Source organism: Pollicipes pollicipes, unplaced genomic scaffold (assembly GCF_011947565.3).
Source record: "Pollicipes pollicipes isolate AB1234 unplaced genomic scaffold, Ppol_2.1 Scaffold_6686;HRSCAF=7923_pilon_pilon_pilon, whole genome shotgun sequence".
Classification (NCBI taxonomy): domain Eukaryota; kingdom Metazoa; phylum Arthropoda; class Thecostraca; order Pollicipedomorpha; family Pollicipedidae; genus Pollicipes; species Pollicipes pollicipes.
Window position 1 is genome coordinate 3,372,335 of NW_023596921.1, and position 17,343 is coordinate 3,389,677.

A 17,343-nucleotide genomic window follows, 5' to 3' on the forward strand; every position below is an offset into this window, starting at 1 on the left:
CTCGAGCAAGACCGGACAACAGCGGCACCTATGATCGGCGATTGAGACGCGAGCCACGACAAGTCGGTCACTAGATGACAGCACGGAGCGGCCAGCTATATCGATTGCGGGCGTGGACGGCGCCGCGCCGGTGCCGGGCCCGACGCGACCCGGCCGTCGGGCCGCAATCAATACACAGGCGGGCGACGGGCACAGGTGGCTCACTCGCGGCGCGGCGGAGCGGGCGACATGTGCCCAGCAGGTCAGTCTGGGGTGTGGCAGGTCGGCCGGGACCGGGGCAGCGCTGGCGACACAGAGCACACGGCAGAACCGGGCCACCCGCGCCCTGCGTTAAGGCATCGGTGCCGGCCTAAGGCCAACACCCGCCCTCTCCAAAGCGTTTGTTGACGGCGAGTGTGTGGACCATAATGTTTCCACAAATGATTGTCAGGCATGCATTCTCATTTGTTGAAGTTTATCCTTCAGCGCCTTGTGGCAGTTTCTATAGCAAGGTGAAGCGATTTCAAGCTTTTCCTGGGCGTTGTGAACCTGTGTACACCTGGCAAACAATCGCATTGATCACGCTTGAGAGCAAATCGATAGAGACCCCAAAAAGTTGGGGGATTTTTCTATGCACGCACAACTTACAATGCCGTATTGCGATATTGCTATGTTCCCGTATTACAACGCAAACTCGGTAACACAAGGTGTTTGCGTGACTTGCACACTGTGCTTGTTTTGTTTCGAGGAAATGGAGCATGACGTAGCTACATTTTCTGCGTGTTCCGCCAGTCCCAATGTTCCATTTTCGCTGACATATGTGCCTTATGTCTGCGGAAAGTACTGATGTCCAGACAACACGGTGCAGTTATTTGATGGACAAGGTCGCCTGCTCCCTCCCTCCGAATCAAGTCCTGCGAACTGTTTCCATGGCCCGCTCGTCTGCCCATATAGGTACCATAAGTATCAGTGCCGTGCATGAGATTTCCCTGCTCGGCGTAGACTGCTGACTTGTCATGTTTGCGTCGGACTTAAGTAACAGACCCGGCTACAGCTATGTAGCGAAGGGCGATGCACCCGGCCAGCAATGTGCTTTCGTGAGGTACGGTGAGAAACGATCAAAACAGCATTAGGCACCAGCTTAAGTACCGGTTTCATCAACCTCGAATTTCGAGCGCCTTAATTTACCGACGTCTGGTTTCTGACTGTTCGTCGAGGTACGATTTATAGCAGAAAGGTTATCTTGCATGATGAATACACTGTAAGCCTGATCTAGTGAATTTTACTTTTTGTACAAGGCACGTCTCAACTACCTTGTGTGGGGCCGAGAGGCCTCGGACCCTGCGGCCCCACGGCCCAGCGGTCCGCGTTTGTACCGCGATCCCATGGTCTAACAGCCCGCGCTGTCGCTACGGCCCCGCGGCCCAGCGACACGTGCTGTCGCTGCGGCCCTACGACCCAGCGGTCCGCGCTGTCGCTACGGCCCAACGGCCCAGCGGCCCGCGTTCTCACCGCGATCCCACGGCCCAGCGGCACGTGCTGTCGCTGCGGCCCTACGGCCCAGCAGCCTGCGCTGTCGCTGCGGCCCAACGGCCCAGCGGCGCGTGCCGGCCTCACCGCCCACGGCCCAGCGGCCCGCGCTGTTGCTACGGCCCCACGGCCCAGCGACACGTACCGTCGCTGCGGCCCTACGGCCCAGCGGCACGTGCTGTCGCTGCGGCCCTACGGCCCAGCGGCCCGCGCTGTCGCTGCGGCCCAACGGCCCAGCGGAGCGTGCCGGCCTCACCGCCCACGGCGCAGCGACACGTGCTGTCACTGCGACATCACGGCGCAGCGGCACGTGCTGTCAGTGCAAGCGCACGGCGCAGCGGCACGTGCTGTTACTGTGGCCGAGTGAGGAGCACCCAGACCCCTTGCACTAACGCGGCACGCTTTAATAATTGACACCTAGTACAACGTGAGCCTGCTGGGTTTTGTTTAAAGCATGCAGAAGATTTGCGTTTGGCGTACCTGTCCGCTGGAGCATGCGGAAGATTCGCGTTTGGCGTACCTGTCCGCTAGAGCAGGCGGAAGATTCGCGTTTGGCGTACCTGTCCGCTGGAGCAGGCGGAAGATTCGCGTTTGGCGTACCTGTCCGCTGGAGCAGGCGGAAGATTCGCGTTTGGCGTACCTGTCCGCTGGAGCAGGCGGAAGACTTGCGTTTGGCGTACCTGTCCGCAGCAGTCCTGCAGAAGATCGGCTGCCTCGCGGTAGATACCTGAGATCGAAATGTCAACCACGTCGGTCGAAATCATCGTGCAGATGTGCAGAAGTATTGCATGTTTGCCCTCGATCGCTGGGAGGCTCTGTTTTAAGGCTTGCTTTAGGTAACGGGACATTTTTTTATTGTCTGTGTATGGTGTAAGCAGAATGCGGCGATGAAATCGGGTTCACCAAGAAAACATTGCACGCCCATCATGATGGCGTGCTATGAAGGCCACTAAGCGACCGGATCCATTTCATCATTTGTCATCCATTGTGTCGTGCTGCTAATGGTGACAGAAACGTGAAGCCGTGTGTGCAGTCCAAACACCACGGCTGTCAGTGGGATTTGACACGGACGTTTAATTTAGCTGCTTTGTGCCATCAGCGTCCATGCTGGGTCATTCCTGAGTCGTGCTGTCTACCCGAACATGGCAAGTGATTTCTTTGTGTGACGTTTCGTGGTAAGCATTTCCCAGGGTCAGTTAGTCGAATCAATTCGCAGTGTTCAGCCCCGGTTGATGCCCGAGTGTCAGGAGCGAATGGCCTATTTCCGGAGGAAATCTCAAGTCTGGCCTATTTTCGGAGAGCATCTCAAGTCTGGCTTATTTCGGGAAGTCCTGACCGAACCCTGAAGCGACGCTCGTGGTCGTTGGAGTCAGAGTAAAGGGGTCTGATGGGGATATCAGACCGGTTTCCGGTCTAGACCGGCCGGCCGTCACGCGTTCCGCCGGGCCCAATCCAGGACGGTCCATTACATGCCACCCACGCCCATCCACCATTTTCGGCCCATCATTCAATCGACTGCAATCATAAGTCGAAACTTCACAACAGCCATGCCTTTCCGACTTCCATGACATTTCCCAATTCCGTCCAGAGATTCGGGGAACATGACATGATCTCGAGCAATGCCGCCCAAACGAAATCAGGCAGCCAGCCGCCATGACACGGAGCGAAACCGCTGTTTCGTTGGCAACACCATCAGCGACTTGCACCCTCGGCGAAGGTGGGCTCGCTCAGGCTAGTGTCGTGCGCCGTGATAGCGAGCGCTGCGCCATTCACGCCACGTGCCCGGCATGACGCCCTGACGACGGTGCTGGCGAAACGGACACTGCGTTCTGCGAAATCACGTGATGTGGAAAGCTGCTGCCTGACGAAGGCTCTGAGGGGACGACCGCTTATAAAAGCCATATGGAAACATGGCAGGAATAACATGCGGGTGCTTGCACCGTTGTTGGCCGCTCATCGTTAAACCGCTGTACATTGTCTTCACCACATGATGCGAGGAGCCCATGTAAAAATCGGATAATGTCTGGATTTGAAGAACGGACGGTGTTGACCGATCGATATCATGATCTCTGTTCGTGACCAAGACCCGCCACGAAATGTATTAAAGCTGAGCACGGATCCTGGGTCCAACTCCTGCAAGATACGGCGATCAATGTGGTATGCAATAGGAAGATATCCGTTGCAATATCAACGAAACCCGGCGTGCATTATTTGCCAGCGCGGCGGACTCCCGCATGAAAATAGCGTCGAAAGATTGAGCCCGCTTTGGATTGCTCCCCCGCCACCGCTTAGACCCGAGCGGCGCAATCACAGCTTGTTGCGGCCCTCCGAAGGCCTCCTCGGCCGAATGGCAGCCGCGCTGACCCCTTCTAACGCCGTCCGCGAGGCAGCCACGAGACTGTGGGCAGCCCCCGCCGGGCCGGGTGACACTGGCATCCCCGTTCACTGGGGTGCGTGTCCGCCGCGTGTGGCCCCTGGATCCGATGCCGGCAGGCGCTGCGTCTCTGGGGCCACGCCATTTCTGCGCTTTGCTGCAGCTGGAGCAAGCATTGAATTCGGTGCATCACAGCGTAGTCACATGCGAACGCCTTTGTTTGATTTCCCGATGTAGATGTCGAGTGCCATAAGGCACCAGTAGTGATGTTTGAAGAAGAGGTGCTCGCCCGAGAAGGGCTTCTTCTTCTCACATGGGGTTTCCTGCCACTCAAGTTTGCTATCTATGACGTCACCATCCGCTAGTGCCTTCGTGCTACTTTTCACCTCATCAGCTTCGTATACTTTATTTCGTTATTTCGTCAAGTTACAAGACAGTCTTTTTTGTCCCGCATTCCACATATTGACGGAATAGCCGTTGCCTGTAGTAATACTCCCTCAGGGGTTCTCTTCAGGGTAAAATCCTGAGGACTCGGTTCAATTCACAATGCTTCAAAGTTTGTGTCTTAGGGGCGGTTCATGGGAAACTTCACTAGACATTATCCCAGGCCACAGCATTGCAGCCGAAGACAGCTGTTCAAAAGGTGGAGTCTGAAGTGAATCTACAAGAAGTGGCAACACAAAGTGGTCAAAAACATCGACCGAAAGAACTCACTGTTATTGTAAGCTTAGGAACATGCAATACACATGAGAAGAAACATGGGCTACCATAGGAATGTTCCACTCGGGTGGAATATTTTCGGGCTGGGAGCTGCGTTGTGAATCGTTGTTTGCTCATTCCAGCGAAATCAATTTCATTTGATGGAATGAACTTGCACTTGAATGGACACCCACGCGCACCGGGTTGGAAGTCTCCCTCCACGTGACCATCCGCCCTTCCGCGCCCGCAGTCCGGCGCACAGGCCCGTGACGTCACCGCTCCTGTGACGTCACCGCGCGGCGATGGCAACCGAGCGGCGGCCGATCTGCCCGCGCCTCATCGACTACCTGGTGATCGTGGGCACGCGCTCGCCGTCGCGCCAGTCGTCAGTGCAGACGCCCGAGCTGCTGCGACGCTACCCGCCCGACGAGCATGCCGACTTCCCGCTGCCACTGGATGTGGTCTGTTTCTGCCAGCCCGAGGGCTGCATCACGGTCGGCCCCAAGAAGACCGTGCTGCGCGAGGCCACCAGCTTCGTGTTCGCGCTCACCAACAAGGACTCAGGTGAGGCGCGGAGGGCAGGCGTGGTTTGGAGCCTCTCGCATGATTTCGTCGAATTCGTTTGGAAGTTTGAGCGAAGTGTTAGATTTGTGGGTTCCATGTTCACGCATTTTACGCAAACGCATTGTTAAACACAACTTTGCCCGACATTATTGCCGCTGTTGATATGCAATGCATTCGTCTCTTTGCGCTTTCGTGAATGCACGTGCAAGTCAAGCGGTGATTAGACGCAGCCGTGATCATCCCACCCTTACGTGACACGTTAACAATGGGGCCATCTGCATTCTGAAAGGAACAATCGCGTCCATCTTCCGCCTCGATGGGAGCCAATCAGGAACACAGACCGTTGGGACGGGCGAATCACTTGCACCGCCATCTCGAAAACAGTGACGGCGAATTAAAGGAGCAAGGGAACGGGGGCAGCTGGTCGCAATCTTTGTAAATTTTAGCGTGACCCCCATGACGACGCTTAAGAAAAAGGCGCGGCGAGTCTGTACGAGTTGCCGGGACTGGGTACCGTCTCTGCCAGCGAAGGCAGCGAAGATGGGCCTCCGTTGAGATCGGGTCAATCTAGCCCGTCCGCTGTCTGGCCGCGCCCAATCAGGCTGCACGGCCCCGGCCAGAAGCCATCGAGTGGCGTGGTCCGTGCGGACGCGCCGCGGCGGCGTGACGCTGTCAGCGTCGCGCTGAAGAGCCCATTGACGTCATTGCTGGCGTCACGCCTAATCGAGGCGGGAGCAGTGTCCGGTGTGGGCAACCACGCCATTGATTTGCCGCAGAAAACATCAATGGCTGGCGCAGACGGTCGAGCTCGGGGAAAAAATGAGGACGCGTCAAAATAGCGCCCTCTCCGCTCCCTGGGTGAAAATCGACCCATTCAAGCAGTCCCAAGTGCGCTCAAAGCGTCGGGAAATTGTTGTCCGCGCACTGACTGGGTTCACGTCTGGCTTCAGACTCTTCAGATTCTCAAATGCCACTATCCCGAAAACAGTTCTGAGCGCCTGATTCCGGGTATTTTCCGAACCGCCGAGCTGCCGAGCTGGCAGTGCAATCAGATGGCTCCAGTCAGCGTCACGAAAACGACCCTCGCACAACTCGAGGACCTGCCAATCAACACGCTGCAACGCGCTGATGGTGGTGGGCGCTGACGCGTGCTGATCGCTGATGCCTGTTGATCGCGCTGATCGTCCACGTCTATCGAGCGCGCTGACACAAAGGCTGACAACGGGCTTCCTGCACCACGCAGGCAAGACGCGTTATGGCGTGTGCATCAACTTCTACCGGCCGGTAGAGCGGTGCGGCGCGCTGCGGCGCGGCGAGCGAAGTGCCGGCTCGAAGCGCGACTCGTGGCGCAAGAGTGTCGACCGCAGCCCAGACTCGGCCTTCTCCAGGTGAGTCCTCCCTCGGCCTCGCACGCACCCCCACGTGTACGGTTCACTGGAGAGGTGCTGTAACATATGACGTCATAGTAGGCTGCGCCCCACATATACGCGGCTGTGAATTGGTCAGAACGGAGAAGCTGTTTTGAGGCCTGTGATGGCATAGGCGCAGCAGTTTGGAGGTGGTGCTTGTCAATGAGGTCCGGACCTCCGGTAGAGCGTTTTCACGGCCACGGCTGAACAGTGGGTGCGTGGATGGGGGCGAGGGCCAGACACCCAGCACCTGTGGAGTCGGCAGGCACCACGGCGGTGCCGACGCCGTCTCGCGGTTCGCCGGAGCAGCGACAGCTGGGCTCAGGTGCGCCTCCAACAGCAGTCAGCTGCGCCTGCTGCTTGCCCGAGCCCTGCGCTTGAAGGCTGTGTGACGTCAAAGACCGGCGCTCGGTCGACTGGAGACGCGCGCTGAACACACGCTGCGGCTGCGACCAAACCGATCACGTTGGGGCGAGCGCCACGCTCGGGAGGTCATAGCCGGCGAGGTCTTCGGCGCACCGATAAGTCAACTGCATCGTTGCGTCGCGGGGCGTTTTTGCTGTTGCCCTTCGCGTTTGGTGTGAACGCTGTTGATCTTTTCAGCTGCCTCGTAAATGACAGATGCATCAGCCCGGCCTATTTGTCGAAAGACGGAATGGAAATGCCACCATATGAGCTGGGCGGCTAACGCCTACAACAGCCGTCGGCCATTAAAGGCAGGTCCGCAGGAAATTCAAGGCTCTGCTGCGCAACTTGATGGAACTTATTCCCAAAATATGCTCGATGTGAATGCAATCACCAGCCACTGCTCGCAATCGCGCAGCGCTTCAGAGCTCAGCACTGCATTACCTAGACTGTTGGACCGCTGCGGCGGCTCCAGCCACTCTTAATGAGTCTTTGCCGCAGGGCACTCACCATGTGCGGCGCGGACGCTGCTGATCCTCAAGGGAACGACGCAGTGGTAACCGCGAGCGAGGAGGGAGCGGACCGACGCCACCCCTCACTCTGGCACCGAGGGAGTGGGCCGACGCCACCCTTCACTGTGGCACCGAGGGAGGCGGGCCGACGCCACCCCTCACTCTGGCACCGAGGGAGGCGGGCCGACGCCACCTCTCACTCTGGCACCGAGGAAGGCGGGCCGACGCCACCTCTCACTCTGGCACCGAGGGAGTGGGCCGACGCCACCCCTCACTCTGGCACCGAGGGAGGCGGGCCGACGCCACCCCTCACTCTGGCACCGAGGGAGGCGGGCCGACGCCACCCCTCGCTCTGGCACCGAGGGAGGCGGGCCGACGCCACCCCTCACTCTGGCACCGAGGGAGGTGGGCCGACGCCACCCCTCACTCTGGCACCGAAGGAGGCGGGCCGACGCCACCCCTCACTCTGGCACCGAGGGAGGCGGGCCGACGCCACCCCTCGCTCTGGCACCGAGGGAGGCGGGCCGACGCCACCCCTCGCTCTGGCACCGAGGGAGGCGGGCCGACGCCACCTCTCACTCTGGCACCGAGGGAGGCGGGCCGTGCGCGGATGATCTCATTATTAGGAGTGCCTCTGCACACTCAGCATCAGCTTAGTTGTGTGCGTCAGCACATCATCAGTTGAAGCTCGGTGTCAGAGGCTTACAGCGACTTACATCCGGGTAAACATGCTCACTTTTTGGCACAGCTCGAGAATTAAGCTGTGTTTCCTTTATATTTCGGTGCGTCCTGTGCTGGTAGTGGCTCAGCATAGTTTCGTAGGATATGCTATGCGATGCGTTCATCGTATTGATTATCTTGCACGAGCTCCGCCAAACATTTGATGATATTTAAGGGGGTGATATGACGAGAAAGGAATCAGAATTCCCCCTTGCCCATCTTCAGGAAGGGCAGCATCCCTGGCCTGGGTGCTTCATCACTTGTGGCACATGTGCAACTGTACCGTCATGCATGCGCCTTGTTTGGATCGGGTTGGGGAGCTGAGCTCGGCAACAAGCCCTCAAAATATGCTATCGCCTCTCGCTAAGAGCACTCACTGAAGGCGCTGTCCATCCCTGTTGCTCAGCTGTCATTGGCTTTGGTTAGATGAAAAGACTGGCGTCATGCTGCTGGTGAATCGTGTCTTTACTGCAGTGTTGCCTTCACTGCCGGAGATACCCGCATAACGCGTGGTATCCCACGGGAGCCACAAAAAACCTGTGACGCAGACCGACAGGCTCTTTATCCGCGTCGACGCCGCGGTTTATCCGTGATAGCCGGCGTATAGCGTCGTCAACGGCACCGACGACGTATCGGAGGTCGGGCTCGCGCTGCCGATGAGGAACAAACAGCACGCCGTGGACGCCGTAGGGGTGGCCGGAGACAACTGCGGACGGCTTTGCTGGCTCGGGCTAGGCCTAGTTAGTCGTAGTGCGGAAATATTCATACTCGAAAGCGGTGGTGGGAGACGGCGGCGCGAGACGGATGCAGGAATGCTCTAGGGAATCGCTGCCGTCAAATTACCACATCGTTTCAAGGAATCGAGGAAGACTGAAGGGTGTGGTCGGGTCCGCATATGGCGGGGGCTGGCAGCGATGGGTCTATATGACGTGTTTCGGTTTATTGTTTGTGGCCCCACCCGCCCAATAATGTCATAGTCCAAGATTAAGCCTTAATATCAAAGTTACTGTCGGTCCATATAGGTGACGCACGAACCGAATCGGCTCGAGCAGTCCAAAACTGTTACGACCCCGAATCCTGTTTGGAAAGTGACACGCTTGGTCCCCTTCGCGGCGGGAAGTGCGACTTACATCGTTTGCTTGAATTGGACCTTTTTTGACAGCGATCTGCGCGTACATGACGACTGGTCATTTCTGGATAAGGGGGTAAAATAATTCTGACTGCCATTCATAGTTACTCAGGCTTGTATGTCTTGGCTTGCTAGCATAGACGGAGAGGCAGATATACCACGGCATATGCACTTCTATTTGGCATCCATCAAAACTATTCACCCAGCGTGGTTGTAATCAATATTGCAGGCAACATTGACTTCTGCCTTCCGCTCCTTCAGTCCTGATCCCGTTAACTGTCATCTGATGTCGTTGGCTACCATTGTCCATCTGAAGACAGGTTAGCCTCATTCGTCGCTCCCTAAGGCGCCTACAAATAGATGGCCGAGCCCGTAGAGTCTCTCCCTGAAGACCCCGCCGATCGATACCGATGACCCAGTCTTGAGCTTTCGTCGAAGCCATCTGTCGACGTCCTATGTAATGCCGACGTCGTCCTTCCCCAGCGACCACCGCTCCATGGCGGCCCCGTCCGACTCGGACCGGGACGGGCCGGGCCGGGCGACGGCTGACCCGACCCGAGCGGCCGGCCTGCCGGCCTCGCCCCGGGCGGTGCCGGGTCACGCCGACGGCGAGTCGGCCGGTCCGCCCGGCCAATCCCCACGCTCCGGCCGCCGGAAACAGGTCAGTCGCCGACCGGGGAAACAGGTCAGTCGCCGACCAGGGAAACAGGTCAGTCGCCGGCCGGGGAAACAGGTCAGTCGCCGGCCGGGGAAACAGGTCAGTCGCCGGCCGGGGAAACAGGTCAGTCGCCGGCCGAGGGGATAGGTCAGTCGCCGGCCGACGATACAGGTCAGTCACCGGCCGGGGAAATAGGTCTGTCGCCGGCCGGGGGATAGGGCAGTCGCCGGCCGGGGATACAGGTCAGTCGTCGGCCGGGGGATAGGTCCGTCCCCGGTCGGGGAAACGGGTCAGTCGCCGGCCGAGAGGATAGGTCAGTCGCCGGCCGACGATACAGGTCAGTCACCGGCCGGGGAAATAGGTCAGTCGCCGGCCGGGGGATAGGTCCGTCCCCGGTCGGAGATACAGGTCAGTCGCCGGCCGGAGGAGACCAGCCATATCCCCTGCGGAGGACTGCCCATGGCCGGAGGGCATGGCCCCGGCGCCAGTCCTTGCCTGCTCCCATTCTGACTCACTCCCTGACCAACGCAGGGCTGACTCACCGGCAGCGGCGTCGGCGCCGGTCTGTGTCACAGGGTTGGGGGGGGGGGGGTCGGGGGTCACGTTCGATCGGTCCCACGGTGGCGTGACCGGGGCCGATTAGGGGCGAGCGTGGCCCGGCTGTCCGACCGCGGCGACTTGAGCCGACATGGCAGAAGTCGGCCGCTAACCGCCGAAAGTGACGGCCCCACCAGTGTTGTACCGCTGTCGACACCGGTCAGCTTCACCCACCGGGCCGGGACGTTCCACTGAGTGTGGCCACAGCTGCGCCGGGCTTAAGCTTCGCTCTGACGGGGCACCGGGGCAGCTTTAATCGACGTGGCAGGAGCGAGTAGGTGTCGACTGATATGTGGGAACAGAATGAAGATAAAAAGATTCATAACGATTGCTTGGCTAGATTATGTAAGTCTGAACTTTTGCATTGACTGTTGATTTGAATTCAAAGCTGTATTAGTTCATCCACAACTTTGCATCGTAATATATATACAACTAACCCATAAATCGTTCGCTACGGAGCTGCTGTTCGGTGTTGGTGATCTTTAGCCGAAATAGAGGAACGCATAGTCTCAAGGTCCCCAATTGGTGTAAGAGGCTTTTTAAATGGATTTCAGGTCACGCCCCTACTGTCGGGGTCCTTGATGTGACCCACAGGGCCTAAAAAGAGAGGGCTGAAGGGCGCTCCGGGCCCTTCAGCCTTACAGTCGGATCCTTGATCTTCAGTCCCGGGGGTCTCTTCGGGCCGCGTGAACACGGTTCCTGGTCGACTCGAGACCACTCGCCGACACGAGAACCGCTATCAGGCCGCTATGTGGCCTCCTGACCGACATAGGAGCCCTTATTGATTCAGAGATCCATGCCAGCTGCGGGCCCCGGCTTTGTTCTTGCTGGAGAAATGGGACCCCAGCGCTCAGACAGAAACCGAGCAAACTGTTTGGTGCTGATGATCTCCGGCCGAAAGGGGGGCCCGCGTTGTTCTAGGGGGTCTCAATCGGTATAAGAAGCCCTCTGATTGACGCTTGAGGTCACGATCCTGCCGGTTGGTGTCCTTAATGTGACCTATAACAAAGCCTTCGGACCCTTAAGCCTCCCAATCGGACCACTGGTCGTCAGTCCTGAGGGGGTCCTTTGGCCCTGTTCGGTTCCACTCAAGCACTGTCCCTGGTCGATTCGGGACCCCTGCCAATACAGGACGACCCGAGGACCCCTGTGATTCCGGACGCCGCACAAGTCTGTGTGAATTTATTCTGACCGGCTTACATGAGTGGTTTCATGTTCGGCATGCCTACCAAGCATGTCTTAAGTGATAATGGCAAGGCGCAAATGATTATTTTTCATTGAAGAAATGACTGAAACTGGCTTCGGCATTTGTGAATCTGCGAATCACTATTTGCGACGCCTGTTCTCAAACAGAACCAATAGATAACAAGAGCAACTGCCACTAAATTAAGAGCATATTGCGTTAATGCAGATACACTCGAGTAAGCATTTTATAGAAAGATAGTCTGGCACCCCAGCACAAATCTTAAACATTCCTGTTGATGTTTCAGTTTTTCAGCCATTGAGTACAACAAATCGATGACCGCGATCCTACGCAGCAGTTTCCAATAAAGATCATTACAGCGTATGTTTGTAGGCTGCTGAAGTTTGACTTGTGCTTTCTTAACAAGCTGAATAATGGTGCTGATGCCAGTGTAAATTGCCGAGCAGCCGAACACGCTGCGAGGGCACTTGGCCGCGGCGTAGTTGTACCAGTAAGTGGTAAACCACACCCGTCACAGAAAGTTTGGATTGGTGGCGACACAAATCACACCGAACCGCTCCCGTCAACCAATTCACCCCCCTACTTATATCCTGTAATCAGCGCTCATGTCTTCCGATTCGGTGCTAAAGTTCACGTGGGACACTATGGCCTATTCTAATGCACCCTGAGCGGAAATTGCACGGGCGATATTGCTCCAGGCGATGAAAGTCAGCCTGCCCAGCGGAGCGTTGCGAAAGGAGAGACGAAAATTGAACGCAACTATTGAAACTGTCATCGGCGCACCACGCAGCAATTCTTCGCACCATTATGAAGATAAAGTAAACCACTTGTCGGCACTCTAAACGACTCTGAACAACGACAACAAAAGTGCTGGCACATGACACGACAAGGCAAAAGAGGTCGTCTCACCCACACCCGGACCCGCCTAGAACACGTTTCCGCAGGTCCTCGTCAGCAATGTTGATCCGTATATCATGCGTCGTACATTGGGTCAAGTTTGGCGCATCATTTGTTTCGTTTCAAGTGAATCGGGTGCCATGTTTATTAACTTTACAAAAAAGGCTGTGTTGGTTTTGCCGTGCAACTGATACCTGCCGCAAACGGGAAAGGCTATACGATGTCAATTATCTGAAGCTTCATTTGTTTCGAAAGGGACGGTAACGGCAAAATCCGGTTACCTCGCTAGCTAGAGTTTTTACAGAAACCATAGCGAACAACAATACACAATGCTGAATGTTGTTCAACTTGTTTCAAATACGGCGATGATGGGCCGCATTTCATGGCAGTGTCGTTGTGTTTCAGCGCACCAAACATCACACGCTGACGTCGCTATGCATCATTTCGCACCACCCGTTCTTCTCGTCGTTTAGAGAGTGTCTGTTTCTGCTGCGAAAACTGATCGACGCCTGCAACGAGAACGCCTCACCCAAACGGGTCGGCGCCTCGCGCACCAATCAAAGGTCAGTCTGGGGAAGACGACGACACCATTCACCAATTAAGCATAAGCTCGAACGTGTCTGCCCCAATCAGAATAGGCTGTCCTGATCCTCTCAACAGTTATTGATAATATTTCAACACGTGTGCCTTTAGCCGACATGAGTCGATGCGATACCGAACACGTTGAAATGAGGCCGGTCTGCGCCGACCAAAGATAGACTGACACCGGTCAAAGCACAAGCACACCCGCTTGTTCTGAATTCGGCCCGATCAAAACCAATCACAGCTTACGGCGAGCGACCAAGCACCAATCGCGCTGCCTGAGCGCGGCGTGCATCAGCCAATCACAGGTTACTGCCGCTATTTCCCACCGGGGTTGGCGCACGTGTCTCCAAAATGTTCAATCGCCTGCGACAGTCGAACCGTTGGCGGCAGAAGCGGCGCTACTCGCATCCGGCGCCAAATACAAACTAGTCTACCCTGGGCCGCCAAGCCGCGAGTGCTGCCGCGGGCTACGCGTCTGCAGAGGCGTTAGACATAATGCAGCCACCTCTGAAGCTAGAGACGCTGCAAGCATATGCTGCTGCATGGGTAGACTCTAGGGTTTGACGGCATGTATTAATTTTTAAAAGTAAATTTGGCTCATTTCCATTAATTGTACCGAAAGTACAGATCACTAGACATAATGGAAAGTAAGAGGTCGAATTAGAGTCTTGGAATGCGCTGAACCGGGCGCTATGAAACCAAGTGTGCCTGAGGACAAACAGCACATTAAAACACGCAAATAGAACAGCATTCTGCTAAACACATGATCGGGCAATGCTCCACTGGTGGCGAATACTGAAACGTGGGTGCAAGAAGCGCCATGAAAGAGACGTCGGCTTGATCTTCTGAAAGACGCTGCTGCTGTTCGCAATGATGTTCGTTCCAAAATAATCCATTCCAGGCAATGATGTGGAAAAAACAAAATTCAAAGCAAAATTCAAAGCAGTGTGAGGAGTAAACGATGCTTCGTTGCTTATCTTTGTAATATTACTCAACGACTGCGGGAAAAAGGAAAAATGTAAATATTATGCGAGTGCTGGCCATTCCGAGTGCCCGATCTGGGACATTGGGTGCCCTAAATACATAAGCCGGGACAATTCGTTACAAAACAACTCAGTTTTAGACTGTGAATAATTGCGGAGTGGAGAAATGTATTCACAACTAAAAGCGCATGCTTTTATGGGAATAACTCTAGTAAAATGCCACCCTAAAAAGTTTTACATTTGGATCGTGGTGGCATGTCTCCATTGTCCCTTAAATCGAAAGGTAGATCACTAAACTTTTGATTTGAGATGGCTCAGTACTGTAACCTTTTCGAAGATGACGGTAGAAAACACGAGCCATCGACAGCATGCACACATCAGCCTCATCGCCACATCAGCACACATCAGCCTCATCGCCGACGCTGCCCTGTCGAGACTTCGGGCAAAATCAGGGCCGTGCTCGTCCTGAGAGCAGCTGCCGTAGATTATAACACCTCTCGGCCGAACCGGCGGATCCCTCACATCCTTCAGCGGGCTGGGAGTGCCGGCCCAGCGGCGGATCCATACCGGGCGCAGCTGCAGCCATCGACCGAGTCCTGGCGCGGCGGCTCGTCTTGAGCCGGCACCGGCGCCGCGCCGCCCGCCTGGTGACCCGGCCGGACGTCAGCAGACCCGCCGGTCCGCCCCGTGACTTGCCGCGCTCTCCGGCGAGCCGTCTCACCCGCCGCCGCCGCCACTATCCGGCCGCCGCGCCGGTGCCGTTAGCGCCGTCCGCGACCGGCGGCGGGAGCTCCCTGCTCCCGGCGGTAGCGGCGGCGACGGCGGCGGTGTCGGCTCGTAGCGGCTCGTGGCGGCTGCTGGCGCTGGCGGATCTGGCACGACACCATCGACCGGGTCTCGGCCAGCCGCTCCTATTGCTGGGCCAGAACGGAGCTGGTGGCGGCAGGACGGCGGCAGAACGACAGCCGGCGCCGCGGTCAGGTCAACAGCGACAGAACAGCGACTCCAATATAGCCTCAGCAGGTGGTGCACGCTAAAACATAGTGAACAAGACGGCTGCCAGAATACCGGCAGCCATCAGGGGAACAGCGGCACATTAGCAAGTTACCGTTCTGATAGAACCGCGGCAGAACACTGCTAACGTAGGCGTAGCGTAGGCGAGAGCACGAAGGTGACTTCGGCAAAACGGCGGCAGAACAGCGCCCGGAGCAGGCTTCGGAACAGCGGCTCATTTGGCGGCACGTGGCATGGCATCCAGGTGAGTGATGCCGTGTCACGCGCTGGTACGCCACCCCCTTGGGCGACGCTGGTCGGTCCCTCAGCTGTCTGTACACGGTGGTCTTACTAGCGGTGTCGTTACTGTACGGCTGTGAGCTGGCGGGACGGAGCGCCGTGATAAGCCGCCTCTTGGTCTGCGTCCTAGACTGCCCGGGCTGGTCACGGTTTTTATCATTTGAGAGCCCCTGGCTTCATCATACTGGTTAGGCCTGCTTTGGGGCTATTTTTCACAGTTTAGGTCATGCGGACGCATTTTTTTTTACAATGTGGGCCACGGGCTTTTTTCATTTGCTGTGCAGTGCCGAAGGACAGTTATTGCACTTCCCAGTGGTATTTGCTTACACAATTACATACTCCTTAGCTGACGCTTTTATTCACTATCCACGCATACCGCGCCTAATGACAGTCATTTTTCTTCGTATTGCGTTTGGCCATGCCCATGCGTTTTTACCCATGCAGTGGCCTTCTTGCGTATTTCATTATCTGAGATTTTCGCGGCTGGTGTTGAGTCTTGCGAAGCAGTCGTTATGCTGCATCTCACTGCGTCCCAGATTGGTCATTGGTTAATGTGCTGATGTGCTGTCAGCCTCAGAACATCCGTCATGCTATTTCATCTCTGCGCTGCCACCTCAGTGAACTCACACCGTTCCTACTGTGCTTCCTGCTGGACACTTAGTGCTTTTCTCCTATCCCCGCCTCTTTTTTGGTACTTGTCCGTCTCGTGTCCCTGTATTTGTCATTGTCCTTGTCCTTGTGCTTGTCCTTGTGCGGGATCTCATCAGCGTCGGCTGCCGTCTAATGGTGGCCGCCTCGACCTGCACGCTCTCCGCTGGGTCCGGGCTCCGCACGAGGCGTGAACGCTCCCTCTCAGAGGCGCCGTCCTGCGCCGCATCGTGGGTGCATAGGCCGACCTCGCGTACCGCGGCCGACTCGTCGAGGGCGGGCAAGGGAGTGCGTGCTGGTGCGCGATCCTTAACAGCCCTGTCACTTTGCGGTCCTCGTAATATGTGACGAACAATGCCCCGTTGTTGGATGCGGAGTGTCTGTCATTCTCCGCGGCTAGAGAGCACGTCACGGAGCGTCGGGTCAAGCTGGTGTGACGGGTGCTATCTGCGGATGGGAGCAGGGAGTGGATGGCCGTTTCACTTACCGGAATTATTCAGTGCCAGTGCGTCAGCTAAGTCTGATGTTTACCGCACCATTTCTGTTGGTGCTACTGGCATTTTTCAAGCGCTGGTAGCTTATCAAAACAATCTCTCAAGCCGCTGCTCAGGCTGACAACCGCACGACGTCCAAAACAGTGGGTTTAGTACCCGAACAAAATGTTTGCGTATTGATTGCTGAATAATTTCCATTGGTCACCTGCTAATGCATCAGAATGTGTATTTTGGGTGAAGATGAGCGAGCCCCAGGGCGCATTTGACGGGGCATTTGCAGCGCGGCATGCTTACAAAGCAGCACATCCCATTATAAGCGAGTCTATTTCTAGTATGCCCGAGCTCGTCATACCGTTATCCGGCCGAACGGTTCCGCAGCCCACATATATATAGATTAGTGCCGGCTGCCCGAAGTGAGCTCTGCATGTGGATGGCCCGGGACTGCGTTCGGCGAACTTACCCGTCTCCGTCCGTAGCTACAGCGTGTATGCGGGCCCGGCGGCTGCACGGCCGGCACGGCACCGCGCCCCGAGCGCCTCTCTGAGCCCCGCTGCGGCCGCTCTCTGCGACCTGGACCACCTCGTCAGCCGGCGGTGTGGTGGCCGATGGCCGCACACGGTCGCGAGGGATGGACGTGACACGTCTGCGGACCCGGTAACGGCC